The sequence below is a fragment of the Orycteropus afer genome, unplaced genomic scaffold (assembly GCF_000298275.1).
Source record: "Orycteropus afer afer isolate SDZICR_OR568_19922 unplaced genomic scaffold, OryAfe1.0 scaffold00931, whole genome shotgun sequence".
In the NCBI taxonomy this organism is placed as follows: domain Eukaryota; kingdom Metazoa; phylum Chordata; class Mammalia; order Tubulidentata; family Orycteropodidae; genus Orycteropus; species Orycteropus afer.
Window position 1 is genome coordinate 208,441 of NW_006922518.1, and position 7,178 is coordinate 215,618.

Genomic DNA, 7,178 nt, shown 5'->3' on the forward strand with positions numbered 1-7,178 from the left:
GCGATGATGGGCTCGAGTATAGCAGGGATTGTGGGGCTGGTGCGGGATCGGGCAGTGTTTCGTTCTGCTGTGCATGGGGTCGCTAAGAGTCGGAAACGACTTGACGGCACTTAACAACAACAACAACAACAATCCTGAACTTTTCCCAGAAAGTTTTCTTTGACAAGTTGTAACCTCATGTACCACAAAAGGTGAAATTATACTTTGTTTTCTAATTTTGAAAATGTATTGTCATTTCATGTCAATGTAACACAAAGTGTACTTTGGAATTTTTTCAAACATCTTTCCCTATATCTATTTCTATGGGAGCATTAGTATGTTATTATTTCCCAGTGACAACAAATTGGGAATGTTCGCTTCTTCTAACACAGACTCTACTTTGATAAGTAAGATGGTTGTAAGTACGTGTATTTGGAAGTGAAATGGTACTTTCTTTTTCTCTTTAAAAAAAAAAATATATAGTGGTGTAGTGTCTAAGGTATTCGACTGCTAACCAGAAAGCTGGAGGTTCAAACCCACCAACCACTCCTTGGAAGGAAGACTGAGCAATCTACTTCCATAGAGATATTACCTCAAAAACCCAAAGAGGGGTCACTATGAGTCAGATCCAACTTGACAGCAGTGAGTTTGGTTTCAGTCTCTCCGAACTGTAAAACAAGTATTTCATGAAACATATATAAAATATTTTAGATTTACTAATATGAACTAGAGAATTTTCACATTGTTTTCTCATTCAGAAAATGTTTTGGAAAGTTTCTGGTCAAAGTAACATAGGTTGCATTTTCTAAGCAAGTTAACTTCCTTACAATTCATGAACCTGAGACAAGGAATAAGTACATTGTTTTCCATTTCAAAGAGAGGCAAGGAACTATATCATACTGAAATGAAAAGAGTAAGTGCCTAAAGTGCCAAAAGCCTTCAATTTCATGTACTTGAGAGGGAACAACAATTTCATGTACTTGAATAGTTTTCCCATTAAACAATACTTTAGCAATTATCACATCCTTTCAAGACAACCTTGAATGGAGAACAAGGAAAACTCTTTTGATTTCGTATATTTGAATGAGAGAAACGGTCAATGGTAAATAGTTTTCTCATTCAGAGAAAGCATCGGAACTGTGTTACCCTTGGGACACAAAGTGTACTTTGATATCATGTAAACATCTTTGATTTAAGGATGAGAGAGGAAGAAAGTCTTTTTATTTTTTTGGTTTGTAATGCAAGAGGTCTAATTGGTAAACTTCCCATTCCTTTAACACAAATTGTACATTGAGAATAGGTAAAATAGTCTTTATTTCATGTACCTGAATGATAGAATATCTTCTTAGTTTGCTCATTCAGAGAATGAATTGGGAATTTTCCCTTCATTGTAACAAAATGTGTACATCTGTTGTGATTTCAGGTATTAAAATGGGAGAAATAGGACATTCTTTTCCCCTTCAGAGTTTGTACTGCGAACAATGATTGCAACACAGAATATTCTTTGATAACTAGCAAAAAAAAAAAAAAAAACACTTGGAAACTCATGTATACTTTCATAAGACATAAAACTGCATTGACTTCATGTACTAAAACCAAGTAAAGGTAATTACTTTCTTCATAAGGAAATCTAATCTGAACTTTCTTATACTTGTTTTCTATGACAAGTTGTAAAACTTTTTGAATTTCATATACCATCAGGAGAGAAATTGGACATGGTTTTCTAATTTTGAAAATATACCTGGACTACATGTCCAGGTATATAAAGTGTACCTTGATATCTTCTCAGACTCCTTCCCCTTCATCTAACTCCATAGCATAATCAGTATGTTATTTCTTCCATCAGAGAATGAATTCGGTACTTTGTGCTCCTTGTAACACCAGATGTACTTTGATAAGAAGAAAAACTGCTGTAACTACATATAATTGAAAAGGAATATATTTTACCAATCAGAAAAGCATTGAGAGCTTCTTCTTATTTGTAAAACAAGTAGTTCTTATAGCATGGGTCATATTTTTTGTACCTCCTTTCATGAATTGCAGAATTTTCACATTGTTTCATCATTCATAAGCTATGTTGGACACTTTCTGTTGAAAGTAACATAACATTCATTTTCTAAACAAGTTAAACTTTTGGGAACTCATGGACCTAAAATGAAGTATGGGTACATGACTTTCTATATAACAGAGAGACAAGGAACTATCCTATACTTAAAATCAAATGTGTAAGTTTGTAATATGTAGAAAGACCTACATTTTGGAGAAATTCTTTATTTGTTTTAACTCAAGGATTTTACTGGGAAGCTACCCATTCCTATAACACAAAGTGTGCATTGAGAATATGTAAACAATCTAATAAACTTTGATTGTATGTATTTGAATGATAGAAAGTATTCCACTTAGAGAATGAATTGAGAAATTTCCCTTGCTGGCAACACACATGGTATTTTGATGAGATGTAGATCTGTTGTGATTCCCTGTAGGAGAATGGGAGAAATGGGACACTATATTCCCCTTCACAGAAGGTAGTTACCACTCCAATGCTTGTAATGCACAGTGTTCTTTGAAAACTTATAAAATAGTAGAGCACTCAGGTACATGATAAAAAAATCGACATTGTGTTCTCATTTTGAAAACAAATCATTAACTTTTATTTTAACATAGCACAAAGTACTCTTTCATATCATGTGAAACTCTATGGACTTCCTGTAATTCAATGGGAGAATTGTATATATATATATATATATTCTGTTCGTTAAAAGGTAATGAGAATAAACAAAGGAAAAAAACACGATCTTATCCATCAATGCAGAAAAGGCATTTGATAAAATCCAACACCCATTTCTGATAAAAACTCTCAGAAAAATAGGAATAGAAGGGCCATTCCTTAATAAAATACAGGGCATGTATGCAAAACCAACAACCAAAATTATTCCCAATGGAGAGAGACTGAAACCATTCCCCTTGCAAAGAGGAACCAGACAAGGATGCCCTCTATCATCACTTCTATTCAACGTTGTACTGGATATCCTACTCAGGGCAATAAGGCAAGAAAGAGAAATCAAAGGCATCCAAATTGGTAAGGAAGAAGTCAAACTAATTAAGGGATTTGGCATAGTTGAAGGATACAAGATTAATATCCAAAAATCAGTTGGATTCCTCTACACCAGCAAAGAGATTACTGAAAAAGAAATAAGGAAATCAATACCGTTTACAATACCTACCAAATAAATAAATACTTGGGAATAAATCTTATCAGGACACAAAAGACTTGTACAAAGAAAACTATAAAAGAGTACTTCAAGAAATCATAAGAGATCTACATAAATGGAAGAATATACTATGCTCATGGATCAGAAGATTGAACATTGTGAAAATGTCAATACTACCCAAATCAATCTATACATTCAATGCAATCCCAATACATATCCCATCAACTATCATTAACGATATGGAAAACACAATCACTAACCTTGTATGGAAAGTAAAGAGACCTTGGATAAGCAGAGCACCACTGAAGAAGAAAAAAGTAGGAGGTCTCACACTGCCGGATCTCAAAACCTACTACACAGCCACAGTAGTCAAAATTGCCTGGTACTGGTATAATGACACACACATAGATCAATGGAATAGAATTGAAAACTCAGAAATAGATCCATTGACCTATGGTCAGCTTATCTTTGAGAAAGGGCCAGAATCCATTAAATGGGGAAAGAATGTTTGTTTAATAAATTGTGTTGGCAAAATTGGATATATATTTGCAGAAAAATGAAACAAGATCTATACCTCACATCACACACAAAAACTAAACCCAAGATGGATCAAAGATTTAAATGTGAAACCTAAAACTATAAATTTACTCAGGGAAAAACTAGGGGCAAATTCAGGGGCCCTAAGATATGGTATAAATAGGCTATCATGCATAACCCAAAATGCACAAACAGCAGAAGAGAAACTAGATGAATGAGACCTTATAAAAATTAAATTTTTATGTGCTTTCAAAGACTTCTCCAAAAGGGTCAAAAGAGAACTTACAGATTGGGAAAAAATATTTGGCAATGGCATATCTGAGAAGGGACTTATCTCCAGAATTTATAGAAAACTCCAACACCTCAACAACAAAAAGACAAATAATCCAGTTAAAAAATGGGCAGAAGACATGAATGCACACTTCACCAAAGAGGATATTCAGGCAGCCAACAAACATGAAGAAATGCTCATGATCATTAGCCATTACTCAAACTCGCTGCCGTCGAGTCAGATCCTACTCATAGAGACCCCTCCTTGGGTTTCCGAGGCAGTATCACTACAGAAGTAGATTGCTCCATCTTCCTTCTGAGGAGTGGCTGGTGGGTTTGAACCACCAGCCTCCTGGTTAGCAGTCAAATGCCTTAGCCACTACCCTACCAGAACTCCCCATTAGTCATTAGAAATGCAAATCAAAATAACAATGAGATACCATCTTGCCCCAGCACTAGTAGCAAAGTTCAACAAGACAGAAAATAACAAATGCTGGCAAGGATGCGGAGAGATTGGGACTCTGATACACTGCTGGTGAGACTGTAAAATGGTACAACCACTGTGCAAAGCAGTATGGTGATTCCTTCAAAAGTTGGAATCAGAAATACCATTTGAGCCAGCAATTCCACTGCTAGGTAAATATCCTAAAGTAGTGAGAGCCAGGACAAGAAGAGACATATGCACACCCATGTTCATCACAGCACTACTTATAGTAGCCAAAAGATGGAAATAATATAGGTGTCCATCAACTGAAAGATGGATAACCAAACTAAGGTACATAGACACAATGGAATACTATGCAACCCTAAAGAATAATGTAGAATCTGCAAAACACCACATCACGTGGACGAACTTGGAGGACATTATGTGGAGTGAAATAAGTATTAGTCCATTATTGTAAAATGTCAAGGAAAGGTTTATATATGGAAGGAAATTTTTTTTGTTGGTTACCGGGATGGGAGGTGAGGGAGGGAACACTGTTACATAGGTAGAGACAAGTATTGATTTGGGTGAAGAGAAGGGCAATGTACCAAATGTGAGTGATCAACATGGTGGCATTAAAAATTTTTAAAGAAAAAAAAGATATTGAGAATATTTTCTTCTAAGTAAAACAACATATAATTTCATAAATTGTAAAACTGCATTGATTTCATGTACTGGAACAGAGAAATGATACATTTCTTTTTCCATAAGGAAATCTATGCAGAATATCCCACAAATCTTTTCTTCAAAATGGTAAACCTCTTAAATGTAATAGACCATAATCAGATAATATGGACATTGTTTTCTAATTTTGAAAATATAATTGGAACTAATGTCCAAATAACAAAAATTGTACCTTGATATCTTGTCAAATGCTTTCCCTTCATCTACCTCCATGGGAGAACCTGTATGTCATTTTTTTCCAAAAGAGAACAATTTGGGAACTTTGTGCTTCTTATAATATAAGGTGTACTTTGATCAGAAATAAAACTAGTAAATAATAGAATCTGAGTTGAAAATGGTATTTTCTTTTTCTAATCAGAAAATGTATTGTGAGCTTCCTAATATTTGTAAAACAAATAGTTTGTGTATCACATGCAATATTCTTTGGGTCTACTATCACAAATAGGATAATTTTAATAATGTTTAATCACTCAGAAGTTACCAACTTTGTGGTGAAAGTAACAAAACACGGATATTCCAATGACCTTTATAAAATTATGGACCTGAAATATAGAATTGTTACATCATTTTCTATTCCAAGGAGTGGCAAGGAACTATCCTATTTTTTAAATCAAAAGTATAAGATTATAATGTATAAAAATGATTCAAATTCATGTACTAGAATTGGAAAAGCAGTACATAGCTTTCCCGTTTAAATAATAGTTTGGGATTAAACATGGCCTTGTAATGCAATCTTGAAATGGAGAACATGGTTAAATATATAATGCATTATATATTTGATTGGGAGAAATGGTGTATGGGTTAGAGAAAGAATTAGAACTTTGCTATTGTTATAACACAAAATGTGTTTTGGTATCATGTAAAATATTTTTCATTTCAGGAACAAGAATGCTAGAAAGACTGTTTGGGTTGCTACTTTAAGAATTGTCCTGGGAGAGTTCAAAATGGAGTTGAGCCAGTGAGCAGCACGCTTTATCCCTCTGGCACCTAAGGTCGTGGAAAACTAGCCACAACAGTTTAAATTAGGAATTTCACTGCTCTGAACATCTCACAGATTCAGAGTAGATCAAACATGCAAGAGCAGAATTAGAGGAAAGGCACAGAGAGATTATTTGGGAAAGAGCTACTGGAGGAGGATGGATGGATGGGCACCCGAGAGAGGCATTGGAAACTCTTCTGGAGCAGTCACCATGTGCCAGGCTAGGGCACCTGCCTGAGACCCCCGAGCCAAAAGGGAGGACACCTTATAACAGCTTACCAGTGACCACTCTAATATTCCAGTGTGCAGTGGCAGAGACCTGCCTCCAGCAGCTCATCTTGATTTTTTGGAGGTAATTTGGGTCTCCTGGGTTCTGGCTGTGGGCACAGACACCTCCACTGAGATTTGGAGGAAAACTTACAGCTGCGGCAGAAAGGGTAGCTCCCTCCCTTCCCAGCGGGTCACAAAGTAGAATGGGGTCAGACTGGAAGACTTCATTCTTTTCTTTGTCACAGAGATCAGGACTGCAGGTCGCTCCCCTGACCCATAGTTCAAACTGCACGCATCTTTGGTGCTGCAGCTGGGCGATATCACAAACAAACTCCAGAGCTGGCCATTAGCGATCTGGTGGGATTACATCAGCACCACGGACAAATGGAACAGGGAGATGGAAGAAACTGCACTCCCGGGATTTTTGCCTTGGAGCCATTCCTTAGCACTGTGGGGCCACGGAGGCGGGATCTATGAGTGTGCCTAAAATTGGTGGAAATTTGTGATGATCTAATAATAAGAATCTTTCCTGAATTGAGCTGCAGGCTTGCAAATACATACATCATCAAAAATAGCCTGCTCAAAGCCCTAGAAACCGACCCTAGCAACACCAAGCTTTCCTTCTTCCGCTCCCACCTTCTCTGCCAATATCTTCTCTCACTCAATAGAAGAAAACATATTCATCCAATTATCATAAAACCTCCCACTTCAAACTCTAAACCCTCTTTACGACAAACAGAAACACACTACACACAGGGATTGT